Raw genomic sequence first — 13,223 nt, forward strand, 5'->3', positions numbered from 1 at the left:
GGCTGGCGGGGCAGAGGTCCCTGACACATGCCCTGCTCCCTGGGCGCGGACCATTACTTATTCTTCCTGGCGACCCTGGTCCCAGCCCCGGCCCTGGCCCCGGCCCTGGCCCTCGCTTCGGTGTGAACCGCCAACTCTCAGGCAGGTTTGCTCCAGCCCTGAGCAGGCCAAGCTGCAGGAAAGGGGTCAGGGCTGACAGGGGCAGCCCATGAGCACCTGGCGGCCACATGCTCCTCGGGGAAGCCCATGTCCAGCCACCAAGAGGAAATTGCTGTTTTAGCCGCTGCAGCCATCTGAGGACTTCAGAGGCTTCCCAAAACTTCTGCCTGGGGCTGACCTGAGGTGCCCAAGAAGTCTGATGAGTTCTGCTTGGATGAGGGAAAACCCCATCACCCAGTGGCTGAGGGACAGAGACACCAGCATGGGGTTGGTCAGGAGCTAACCTGCCTGGGGGCCATGCCCCAGGAGCCCAAGTCCTACAAAACCTTCCCCAGGGCTTTGTCCTGGGGCGGGGGCTGTTGCCCATTTTTTAATAGCTAAAGATTTTAAATTCAAATTCAGCCAAGAGGCACGGCCCCCGGCCCAAGTGCTGGCATTCTCTTCCCCCAGCAGCCTCCTCCAGATCTGTGCCTTTCATTGTTACACCCCAGCACGGAACATGCCTCGTCACTAACCAGGCCAGCAGGCACGAGCTGCAGACTGACGTGCTTTGTTGCACTGGCTTCCAATTATTTTTAAGCTGTTTATCCCTTTCTTCAAATGAAATCTTATATGGAAACCCAACTGATACACGAGAGGAACAAATATCTCTAATGTGTAACAGGAACAGAAATTAACCCATGTGTGAATATCCCAATCTCCTTCCATCCCATGCTTCTTGCTTTCTAGACAGCTCTCTGGCGCTGGGCTCCATGCGTGCATTCTCTAGAGCTGGTAAGAGAAAGAGAAGTTTAAAAAGCCCCAAGACTGCTCACTCTTCCTGCCTTCAACTCCCCCACCTGCAAACCCCTAGAGCCCCAGAATGCCATAAGAAATGTACTCGTCGGTGGTGAGAAGAGTTCGAATCCCAGCCCAGCACTCACTAGCCCAGTGACCAAAGTCAGGTCATTTCACCTCTCTGAGTTTTCCTTCGGTCATCCGCAAAACTGGGCAAAGAACCGCGTGCACTGACCTCCCTGCATGGCCGGAGGACAAGCCCTCAGGGGCTGTCCTGTCCTGGGGACTGGGAAATAACTGTTGAGTGTTGTGTCCTTTTGGTGTTTAGGGTTACAGGTGGCAGAAGCAGACTTTCCATTTGTGGTTAAGGTAGCCAAGCCCCGGAAAATCCAACTGCTTATGTTTCGCTTGAGAAAAAAGGAAAAGGCCAGTGCTTTCCTGCCCTGCTCTGTGTTCTGCTCGGAATGTTGGATTTTTTGGGCTTAAATCCACTCTGAGTTTTCCAAGTGCTCCTGTTCTGGTTTGCCCACGAAGGTTGGCCCATGAAACCTGCTTCTGCAAATGAGCAATTTCAGCCACTGGGGCCACGGCTCGGGGACCCACAGGGACTTTGCTAGGACTCAGAGCAAGAAGGGACATTTGACCACCACCAGCACCGGTTTTCGGTTCTGCCCAAGTGTCCCCCTCCCCTGGATGCCCTTCCGTGGTACCAGCCTCTCCGGGGGAGGTGACAGAAAGGAGGCAGGGGCCTCCACTGTGCAGAGGGGGCCTGCAGAGGAGCTGACGTCTGCCTGGCAGGGGCCCTGGACACCTTACACGGCCTGGTTTGGGTCTCTTCCCGCTCCTAGTCAGGGAGGGGGGCTAGGAGAAGAGTCCACGGGAGGGACATTAGTGGGGCCAACACCAGTGGGGCCGAAGGTAAGCCGGCCGCTCGATTGGACAATTTGGAAGAGAAGACCCTGACAGGAAGCTGATGACTGTCAGTGTCTCCTGTCACCAGGCCCTGTGCTAGGCTCCTTCTAAATGGCAGCTCATTATGTCCTCAACTGACTCTGTAAGACAGAGTCTATAGAAGGGCAATTGTCCCCTTCTACAGATGGGAACCTGAGGCTCCAAGAAGTTAAGTGACTTGCCTAAGACCCTCGGCTAGTGGCTGTGGTGGAACCAGAATGGCCAAAGGAGCCCATTGTTCAGTGAGGTGGAAGGGGGCGAAGCATTGAGCAGTGGATTCCCAGGAGCCAGGCTGGGCCTTGGAATTTGAGTCCCACAGGTCAAGGTGACCTGCACCAGTTGGCTCAGCTGATGAGCAGGGAGCACTGTCCATAACGAGGCCTCCCGGGCACATGCCGTGGGCTGACACGGGGAGGCAGAGACGAGTCAGGGCAGGCCCAGTCCTTGAGGGGAGCATGGTCCACAGGCTGAAACGGGCCAGGAGACCAAGCATGGGCCAAGCTTTTACTGAGGTGTGTGTGGAGGGTGGGGGGTCGGAGAGGCCGCTGGAGCCCAGCCATGAGGAACGGGAGGAGGGGCTGCGGTAGCAAAGCTCTGACCCACTGAGCCGCTGAGCTCACGCCGGCTGGTTATCGCTCGCTCGTGTTCCCCAGCCGCCCAGCTAGACGGGAGGTTTCAGGTTACTTCTTTCTTCTCTCAGGTCCGACCCCCCTTAGGGCATGGCGCTCCCCTTCGCTCCACCGGCAATGTCGCAGATGCCCAAGGCCCCCTCCCTCAGTTTGGGGGAAGTTTTTAAGTGTCCTAGACTGTTGGGCTTGGAGGTGCCCGTGAGGGTGGGTTGGGGGAGGACTGGGCAGTCTCTGGGAAACGGCGGTGCTACGCCAGACCAGACGCTCGGTCAGCGACCCATGACCCTTTCTCCAGGGGCCCACACACACAGAAATGAGAAGGGGAACTCAGTGCTCCTGTGGCCCCCTTGAGGTCCCGGACACTGGTATCAGGCCTCCTGCTGCGACGGGGCTCAGTGTCCCCGTCCCCAGTCTCCTCGGTCATCCCTTCTCCCTCCTGTTCATTCTCCTCTGTAAGGCGAACCTCACTCTGCAGACATGTGTCCCAAAGAGAGTAAGAGCCAGGGCCACAGGGCTGGACTGCTAGGTCCGAGTCCCAGCTCCCAGCCGGCTGCTTGACTTTACACAGGTGATGTCACCTCTACCTTAGTGTCCTCATCTGTACAATGAACATAATAATAATGAAACCTACCTTACAGGCTTGCTGAGAGAATCACGTGCCAAAGCACATGTTCTTCTGGACTCTGGGTGATAAAAGTGACGAATATCACACTCAGGGCATTTTTAGCACAGGTGGGAGTGACCGCGTGGATCAGGCAGGCAATGATCACAGTAAAGCAGGGCCCCAGACTCGGCTGAGGCAAACGGTGAGTGGGGAGAGCAGTCCCACCTAACTCCTAAAACCGAGGATGGACAAGAGACAAAAGGAGAAGAAAGCGGTAGGTCTAGCACCCCACCCAGCATCAGGAGGAAAGGCAGCCCGGAGGAGCGCCCTGGCTGGGCGGCAGCCGGGAGGGAGGGGAGTGTGGGGCGGGACCCAGCAGAGCGCAGCCGTGGTGGATGCTGAACGCGAGTTCCAGCAGCGGTGGACACGGGCATCTCGCGGGGCCCGGCACGAAGGTGGCTACCGGTGCCAGGTATACGCGGGGCCTCCCCTAGGCGATGGTGTGCAGCCACCTCCCTAACCCCGGAGCCCTGTCACTATCCGCACTTTACAGATGGGAAACTGAGCAAGCTCCACAATCACTCAGTAGGTGGCCGCTCCGGGCGTTAAGTCTTCGGTCACCTGCAGAGCTGGTGACCCTCCCCAGCCCCGCACTGTCACCCAGGTAACAGGAGAGAAATCATGGAGGATCGAAGGGAAGCTGCTGAGGGCTGGGAGGAGGACCCGCAGGGCTCTGGAAGGACATTTCCGGTCCTTCGTCGGGAAGGCCAGCCACCAGCGGGGCCTCACCGCTGGGAGTGTCCACACGATGATGTGATGTCCGCACATCTTCACTGCCAACATGAAAACCCAGATTCTCAGCCCTGAGTTTTATTTTGTATTTTAAAGAGTTTATTTACTTATTTTTTAGATAGAGGGGAAGGGAGGGAGAAAGAAAGGGAGAGAAGTGTCAATATGTGGTTGCCTCTTACGGGCCCCCTACTGAGGACCTGGCCCACGACCCAGGCATGTGCCCTGATTGGGAATTGAACCCGTGACCCTTTGGATCGCAGGCTGGTGCTCAATCCATGGAGCTACACCAGCCAGGGCAGCCCTGGGTTTTAAACACTTGGTTTTATGCTCTGAGGCTTTGTTGGGGGCTGAATTCTACGTGCTTGTTCTATTCAGCATCCTGTGCTCCTGCATGCCCGGGGGAAGGTTTCCGTGCACCCACAGCCCCCTCTGCACAGCTCCCTGCCGGCACCCCCGGCACCGTCCTGTTCGTTCTAGTACAGTCAAGCCTTGATCGTATTCCAGACGTCCCCCTCCTCTTCCTGGCTGGGCCCACAGTCTTTTAGAGCAGGGGTCCTCCGCCCTGGTACCGATGAAAATTAGCTGGTGGGCTTTAAAACACCCCGACAGCCTGGCCTTCTGGTTCTGGTCTCTGTGGAGGCCTGGGGTGAAGTGTTTTCAAAGCCCCACTTCAGAGGGACCTCTAAGCATAGCCTGGGTTTTTGGTTTTATCCCCCACTCACATCAGCATAATCCACCCTATTAAAGCCCACAAAACACAAATCAAATGGTTCCTGCTGGCCGGAGAACAGGTCTTTGGAAAATGGAGCTAAGCCTGGCGCCCCATGGCGAGCTCCGCGTCTGTGCCAGGTCAGCCACGGTGACTTCAGAGTCACCCTGTGCGGGGATTATTCCTACGCCATCTCGCCCATGGTACCCAAGCCCCACCGAGACTTTTATTGTCCGTTTTATATTGTCAAACAGGAGCCTTAGATGCTCGTGGTCATAATTTTGAAATATTAAATTACGCTGAGCATTAAGGGCGATGTTTTCAGTGGGAAGACAGGTTAATTGCAGCTCTTTATCTTTAATTTTGAGATTTAAGCCACTTTCCCATTTAGCTGTAATTGGTAGTGTTCCGACAGCCTTCCCTGAGCCCCACCCTGACCTCGGCAGCCTGTGATACGGTTGAGCAGTCCTTTCATGGAAGCCTCTCTCTCTTCGGCCCTGCTCATTTAATAGATTTGTATTTCCTCAGTCATCTCTCCTTCCACGGAGATATTTCAAAATCACACCATGTGGCTGAAGGAAATAAATGCCTCCTCTCCAGCAGATGTTTTTTTTACAGCGATCGGCAAAAGAGGATTAATTGCCCCCATTCACGCACACCTCCTGCGCACTGTGTTCCATTTTCACACAGAGATTTTTAATCCTTTCTTCTGCAGCCAGGCTGGATTTGTTTGTAGATGCTTATGCTCTGAAAGCCGTGTTTCTGGGAACGGGCCTAAAGAGAGCCCCTAGTCCAATCGCTCTGCTTTCCAGATAATAATGTCATCCTCATAATACTTTACGTGTTGGTGGCGAGTGGGGGCATTTGTTGTGAAGACAGGGAAGGGGGTGGTCATGAGCCCCTCGTCCCTGGAGGTATTCAAGCACAGTTTGGAAGCAGCTTGTCAGTCATATTGTAGAGATGAAAACAGCATAAGAACGAAGAGGTTTTGGAGTCAGAAAAACTTGGGTTTAAATCCATGCCGCTTACCTGTCCCAGGGCTTTGGGCGGCTTAGGAAGTATTTTTAGCCTCTGTTTGCTAGTCTATAAAATGGAGTTAATAACAACGCTTACCACAGAAAATTACAGTACAATTGAGTGAAATAATGCCTGGCCCCTAGCGATAGCTTCATAAACGTGGGTTACTGTTACCAAGTACGGTAGACGGCAGCCGGGCTTCAGAAATGGGGGAGGTGTAAGGGCAGGGAAAAAACCGATGGAAAGGCCTTTGGACTCTCTTCAGCGCCAGACCCCACGGCCCAGCAGAGTTTACAAAGTGCTTCACATCTGCAGTCTCAGTGTGTCCTCGTCACAGCTCCACCATGCGACAGTCCTGCCCTCACAAGGGTCCTTGGACAGAACAAAGTAAAGAGCAGTGCAGTGACACGGAGGCTCAGAAAGGTGAAGCAACTGCCCTCAAGCCACACAGCACGGGGAGAGAAGAGAGCCAGCGGACCCCCAGTTCACACGCACCCCTCTTTTTCTGCTGTTTCCACGAAACTGGGGCTGTTGTCTGTTCCGGCATCCTTCTGCTTGATCATGAAGGTATCTATTTCCTAATCTCCCAGAACCTTCCTTCGCTGGGTGGGCATGTTCCTGGGCTGCCCAGAGTCTCATTCCGAGGGTAGCGCTTGCCAATTCAAATGCAGGACTGGGAGCTGTGTCTTTTATTCCCAAGTCTGTAGGGCAATGAAGCCGTCCAATAATAATAATACGTGATGCTGGATACTCATGATGCATTTGTTTCATGTGGTACTTTCAGAATTTTAATTTGATACTAGGAACATTATTACCCCATATTCATTACATTGCATGTTAACCTCTTTTAAAAAAACGTGCGTTTTTTTTCTGGCAATAACTGAGAACAATTTTACACGAGAAAAGTCATTTGGGGAAGATCTGCTCAGTGGGTTTTCCCTGGTACCCACACGACCTGGGCTGGCCCTACCATCTAGTCTCCCATGGCAGGGGTCTCCCTTGTCACAGTTTACCAGAAGCCGTTTAGCTGGGGCTCTGGCCGCACCTGTGGGGAGCAGGTGGGGGCCGGGGAGGCTGTCCACCAGTTCCGATCTTTATTCAGCCTGTGTCGGCAGCCTTTGGAAGCTACCAGGGATCTTTAAGGTTCATAATCACAGCAATTACATTGGAGGGAAGAAGAGAAGAAGAGATCAGGGCTGGAGGTGGGGGGAGACCTGACTCTCCCTAAAGAATTATACCCCCTAAGAGTTGGGCTGGGGGAGTCTGACCGTGGATCACACTGGGTTGCCGTTAGGAGTGGGACCCCGTCTAAGGACCCTGAAATCCACTAACTCCTTCCCGCGACACACACCTTTTATTTTAACTCCAAAGGAGACAAGCCTCCTGGCGGGGGCTGACCTCTGGCCACACCAGCACCAGCAGTCCCAGCTGACTTCCAGCAGGGCCCCAAGGCAAGGGGTGAGGTCCCACCTGTGTGTAAATGGGGCTGTTTATCTTCTATTTTTCAACCCAATTCCACACATCCTTGTGGAAAAGAAACGCTAAACCCTGCACCCCATCCTGTCTCTGCCCCTAGTTTTGCAGATCAGAAAACCAAGGTCCAGAGAAGCCGGGGTCTCGTTCCAGGCGTGCAGCTGAGTCAGACCCCGAGTCCAGCTCTCGGACCTCTGCAGCGCATGGTCTCTCTCCATCGAGTTCGCCCTGCGACATCACCAACACCAGAATGCCTTTCCTCCGACACTGGGACACGGCTGCAGCTTACATGTCATTACGGTGTACCAGGCACTCCTTCTAAGCAGGACACACCCACAGGGTGGTTGTTATGGTCCCCGTTCTAAGGACAAGGCCACTGGGCTTGGAGACGTGAGGCTCCTGCATGAGGTCAGGCGTGGGTGACCGAGCAGGGCTGGAACCCAGGCCCCGGGCTGCACGGCCTCTGCCCGCTGGTCCTGCCTTTCACTGCCCAGCACCAAACACCTGCAGCCTCCGTTTACTTCTCTGCAAAACTAAACACCTCCTTCCTTCCAGTCCTCACTCATTTACACTCAGGTTCAAGTCAGAGGAATATGAAAATTCTTGGAAACATAGAAAGCTTGATAAAAATGCATGACCAGTGCCATTATAAAATGTGGACAAATCCTTTGGTCTGGGGTCCCCCCCTTTGTCCCCTTAAGAGCCGTGAACAGCCTGCCAGGAGAAAGGTCTCTGGCACCGGCAGTGTGTAAGGCTCTACGGGTTGGAGATACGATTTACTCAGGTTTTTTTCTGGAAGATTTTCTGGGCTCAGCACTGGGTCACATGCTACGGATTCAGAGAGAAATAAAACCGGCCCCAGCCACCAGGGCGCTCGAGTGCTTCGGGGACTGCTGAGAGATAAAGCAGCAGTGACATCCCTGTGAGGAAAGTGCCAGATGGAGGGCTGCTCCGGAGGCCTGCAAGGGGACCGAGGAGGCCGACCCGGTGTGCTGGCCGAGAGGGCAGGCTCTGGTCTAGGTTGCCTTGGCTTCGAATCCTGGCTCTTCCCTTAATAGCTGTGTGTCCTTAAACAATTATCTTGACCTTTCTGTGCCTCAGTTTTCTCCTCTGTAAAATGGGGACCATATGAGACAGTAATTGAGTCCTACATGTAAGGATTGCTGTAAATACTTCATGAGCCAGGGACTCTTTGGAAAGTTTACAAAGCCTATGGACTCTTCCTGGGAATATTGTTTTTCAGTGCATGCAATAAAAATACATAGAAATACCAAGTATACTACTTATATCAAAAATAGTATCAAAATATTAAACACACAAATGTATAATTCAGCAACATATGTGCTTTTTATTAAGGCATTAAATAATGAGATCTGGCGGCGGGTCTAATGCGCCCCGTAATTTTGAAGTGGCGATAGGTGTGAATGGCCCTTCAAGGTGTCTGCCGTCACGTGTGTGATAGGAATTTCTCTGTTCTTTCTGTTGGTGATATACAACGGGAAGAAATGCCCATTTTCAGTTAAGATCTGCTAACACAGTGAACACTAGTCCTTTTTTTTTCCTGTCAAGTTCTCTGACCCTCTGAATTCTCTGCAGAGAACTCACTAGGGCCCATGGATCCGGGTGGCCAAGCCCTGGCCCCGGGTGACCCTCCAGGGAGGCGGAGGAGCTCCCTCCAGGGAGGGGGAGGAGGGCAGGATGCTGAGGGGCCGACCGGCAGGAGGAGCTTGGCCGTGCTGCAGAGAGAACGGTTGGGGGCAGGGAGCTGTGGGGTCTGAGCAGCCCCACAGCACCGCGTGCTGGAATCAAGTTTTGTAGGTTAAAGTTTGATTGACATCCCTGTTTATAAAACTACACCCGGACCAACCTGCCCTTGTTTAAGGGCGGGCTCTGGCAAATTCGAATCCCAACACCACCATCCACTCAATGTCACCTTGCAGGAGATGCTCATCTTCATGGTGTCTCGGTTTCCTCACCTCTAACATGGAAATAATGGTCCTGGCTGCTTGTGCCTGTAGTACAGGCTGTGGGGACTCCGCATCCCAGCCCCGCCACTAACCTGCCATGTGACTGTGCCCGTCACCCTACCTCTCTGTGCCTCAGTCTCCTCCTCTGTAGAGTGGGGAAAATACTAGCATCAATCTCACCATGTTGCTGCCAGGCCTAAATGAATGAATGGATGGATGTAAAACACTTAGAACCATCCCTGACGCACGTTGAGTGCTCCTCTGTTGGCTCCAGTGTTATTAGGATGGATAGTTATTGCCCAGGCAGTGGACCTGGCAGCCACCCAGTAGCCACACTTTGTCATTTCCCAGCCTCCAGTGATCTTCACTGGGGGCCGACGAAGGCAGGCGGCAGAGTTATTTATTTTGTGGAACAATTTGCCCATTAGAGCAGTGGTCGCAGATCTAAGACTCAGACGGTTTTCAGAGCAGTGGAAGGACTAGGTAGGTAGGCTGTGCCTGTCGTATGCCGCCCATGGTACATTATTTAATCCTCACAATGGTCTTCACAGAGAGTTACCATGATTCCCCATTTTGCTGATGAACAAATGGAGGTTCACGGAGCCAAGGAGATTGGCCCAAGGTTGCAGAACCACTGAGGGACAAACCTGGGATTCGAACCCAAGTCTATCCTGCCCCCAGAAGCCTCCACTGCAGGGAATATTTCCTGCTGGGCGAGAGGGTGGGGTATGCCCATCTCAGGCCAGCCTTCCTGCCCCTCACACCTTTGGTCCAGCCAGGCCCACAGGAGCCAGGACGCTTGATCTGTGCTAATGAGGAACTTGTGTTTACCTCATGGGCACTGAGCGAGGCTTCCTGTCTGCTGCTTCCATTTTGAACGCATCATGGCCTTGCTGGAACAGCAGGCTCGTCCTTCCTCTTGGGCTGTGCAGTCCTCATTATTAGGGACGTCAGACAGGAGTGCAGCAGCTGCTGGGTCTTCTACCCAAGAGCAGCCATCCCGGCACTGGCTCACGTGTCCAAAGGCTGCATTCCTGGGACTAAAGCCTGATCCCTGGTTTTCCTTTCACTCCTCTTCTGGGACAATTGGGGGTAAGAGAGAAGGGTCCTAGAAAAGTGATGGGTGCCCCTGAGTCTTGCAAAGCCCAGGCAATTCCCTGTTTTATTCACCAAATGAATGTGCGGAGCACCACGGTGTGCTGGCCCCGGGGATAAAAGGACAAAGGAGACGCCACTCGTGGACACGAGAGCTCCCACTTGGGGAAGGACACGCATGTGCCTGTCACAGAGACCTGGGACATCACCGAGGGGTTGCAGAGGGCTATGGGAGCTTCACAGGAGGGAGCGGCGGCTGCTTCTCCTTGGGGTGAGGGATGGGGGGATCCAGGGAAAACATTTTCAAAGGATGCAGCATAGGAGAACAAGGAATCATGCACCAGGCAGAGAAGTGGGAGCAGTCAAGGATGGAGGCGATTGGGACCAACACTTAGCAGTCCCCCCCCCAGTCAGGCAGGTCCTGTGCCAGGCACTTGACCTGCTGTCTCTCACTTCATCTTCACAGCAATCCAGTGGGCACGGACTTCGGCACCCTCTTTAACCATGGAGAAAATGAGGCTCAGAAAAGCTGAGAGACTTGCTCAAGGACACACAGCTGGGAGTGAGTGGCAGGGCCAGGTTGCCACCCGGGGCTGGTTGACTCCAAGATGTGTGTTCTGTCCACCTCGAGCCTTGGCAAAGGAAGCCCACCAGCAAAGACCCAGAGGAGGGAGGGGGGCTGAGGTGCTCAGAGAAGGAAGCTGGGGTGTAGAAGTTGACCAGGAGGGCAAAAGTGCATTGGAACCACAGGACAAAGGCCTTCGAAGTCACACCCTAGTGAATGTTTTGTTGCTGCAGTAGATTGTCTTAAGGATGGCCCCTGATGAGCCACCTCCCTGCATCCTCACCCTCTGCAGCAGGGATTGCCACTGCTCCCTTTAAAAAACAGAGCCTACATCCGCACCCCTTGAGTCTGAGTGACCGGTGACTGCTTTGGTCCGTAGAATGCGGGGCGGTAACCCTGTGGGAGTTCCAGAGCCCAGCCCTGAAGGCAGGAGTTGTCTCCAATCACATTCTCCTGCTGCCAAGAGACCCCGTGTGAGGAAGCCTGGCCGGGCTCCTTGAGGATGAGGGGCCATGTGGAGAGAGCGAGACAAACCCCCACCCCAGCCGCCTCAACCCACTCAACCGAATCACCAGACATGTACTTGAGCCTATGTTGGATCTTTGTCCCAAAGTGCCATTTGAACGCAGCCACGCCAGAGGGACTCCAGATAACCCCTTTAAGGGGAGCTGCGCCCAGCCCAGACTGCAGACTCATGAGCCAGTAGATGGTCATCCCTGTATCAGGTCACTAAGTTTTGGAGCGGCTTGTCATACCCAGCAGTCGCTACGGAAACAGTTGCCATTTGGAGAAGGTGTATGACTGGATTTAGCTCAGTGATTGGAGCCCCTCTCAGCCCAGTTATTCCGGAAACATCCCTCCATGTGGAGGGCAGGCACGCGGAGGACGGCCCAGAATTCCGGGACCCGGCGCATAGCAACCGCGGGGACAGCTGGGTTCTCCTTTGGAAGCTGGAAGTAAACAGCCTTCCTCCTTGGTTGATCCATTTGTCTTACTGCCATTTCTCTTGCTTTTCTCCTTCCATCACCGGTGGTGGAAGCAGCTGCCAAAATAAACTAGGGCAGGCCGCACAGCCGGAAAACACCAACTGCCTGGACGTCTTTGTCTATGTCTCTCTGGGTAACACGCTTTTCTTTATTCTTGTACAATCCCCCCAGTGGGGACCTAGGGTCGCTGGGGAGTGGCAACTGTCTCAGAGACAACGGCTGAGCCCTTAATGCATCCCTGGCACTTTAGGGATATTATTGTGATTATGTATGTATATTAATGATGAAGTTCTGCTGTGTGCCTGAGACATTTATACACATTACCTTTAATCCTCATGAAAATGCTACAGGAGGGGGGCCATTTCCCCATTGAACACACGGGAATTCTGAGGCCCAGAGACATCCGGTGACTTGTTCGTAGGTGGCAAAGTCAGACTTTGGACCCAGGTGGGCCGGCTCTAGAGCTGGAGCTATTTCTACGCCCCATGCTGTTTCCTTTCCAAAAAAAGAAAAATCTGACAGCTAAGAGTCCAGGTGATGGGAATGGTGCCCAGGGCTGATGGGACAGGCAGTCAGTGATCTGCATGGCAAAAGATGGCTCTCTTTTCCCTGAATTGGTTACCAAAAGGTCCTAAATGTCACCCTGCAGTGTCCAGCTGCCACAGAGACTCTGGCAGAGCCTGCAACTCTCCCCTCTTCCCACGCAAGCGTCTCAGGGGGCGCTCCTCACACAGCTCTCCATCTCGAGCATTACCCACCCACAGCAGGAGGGTCTGGGAGGAGTGTGGCGGGCCAGTCTGAGCAGAACCCCACTTCCTGTCTGGGACAGGAACTCAGAGCTCTCTGAGCAGCTGTGGCAGTGGGGCCCCCTATCATCGTGACACACCGCGAGGCCGGGCTCTGCACCCAAGTGTGTCACTGCCTCCGGCTGGCTCCCCCAGCAGACAGACCAAGTCCAGGCTTGGGGTGCCATCAAAGGAAGGGACACCTACAAAATACATTAAAAAAATAAACTCAAGGGGAAACATCAGAACTTTATTTTACATTTTTATACCTACTTTACAGATGTTTTCATACACTGTTATCTGAAATTTTCATGAGGCAAGTAGCCCCATAATCATTTCAGCACTGGGGCCTTTCTACAGGCCCTCAGTCTCCCTATCCCCTAAACAAAGCAGTGTGCTTATTTCTGTCCCCACACCTGGCTGGGTGTCAGAGCCACCTGGAGAACAGGGGCCCCTATTTTGGGGCCACTGCCCTGGTGATTCTGAGTGAGGGAGGTGGGCCCAGACATCTGCCTGGAAATGCCCTGCGGTGACTCTTCTGACAAGGACAGATCTATGAGACGTGGGTTTGAGGGTTAGCACACCGTCCTGGTTTGCTCAGGACAGAAAGCATCCTGAAACGTGGGACTTTCGGTGCTGAAACGAGGGAAGTCCCAGATGAGTTGGTAATCTTCACTGAACCAGAGTACCACCCGAAGCCTTCTGGCATGAATT

This window comes from Artibeus jamaicensis, unplaced genomic scaffold (genome assembly GCF_021234435.1).
Source record: "Artibeus jamaicensis isolate MK-2021 breed Jamaican fruit bat unplaced genomic scaffold, CSHL_Jam_final contig_797, whole genome shotgun sequence".
NCBI lineage: Eukaryota > Metazoa > Chordata > Mammalia > Chiroptera > Phyllostomidae > Artibeus > Artibeus jamaicensis.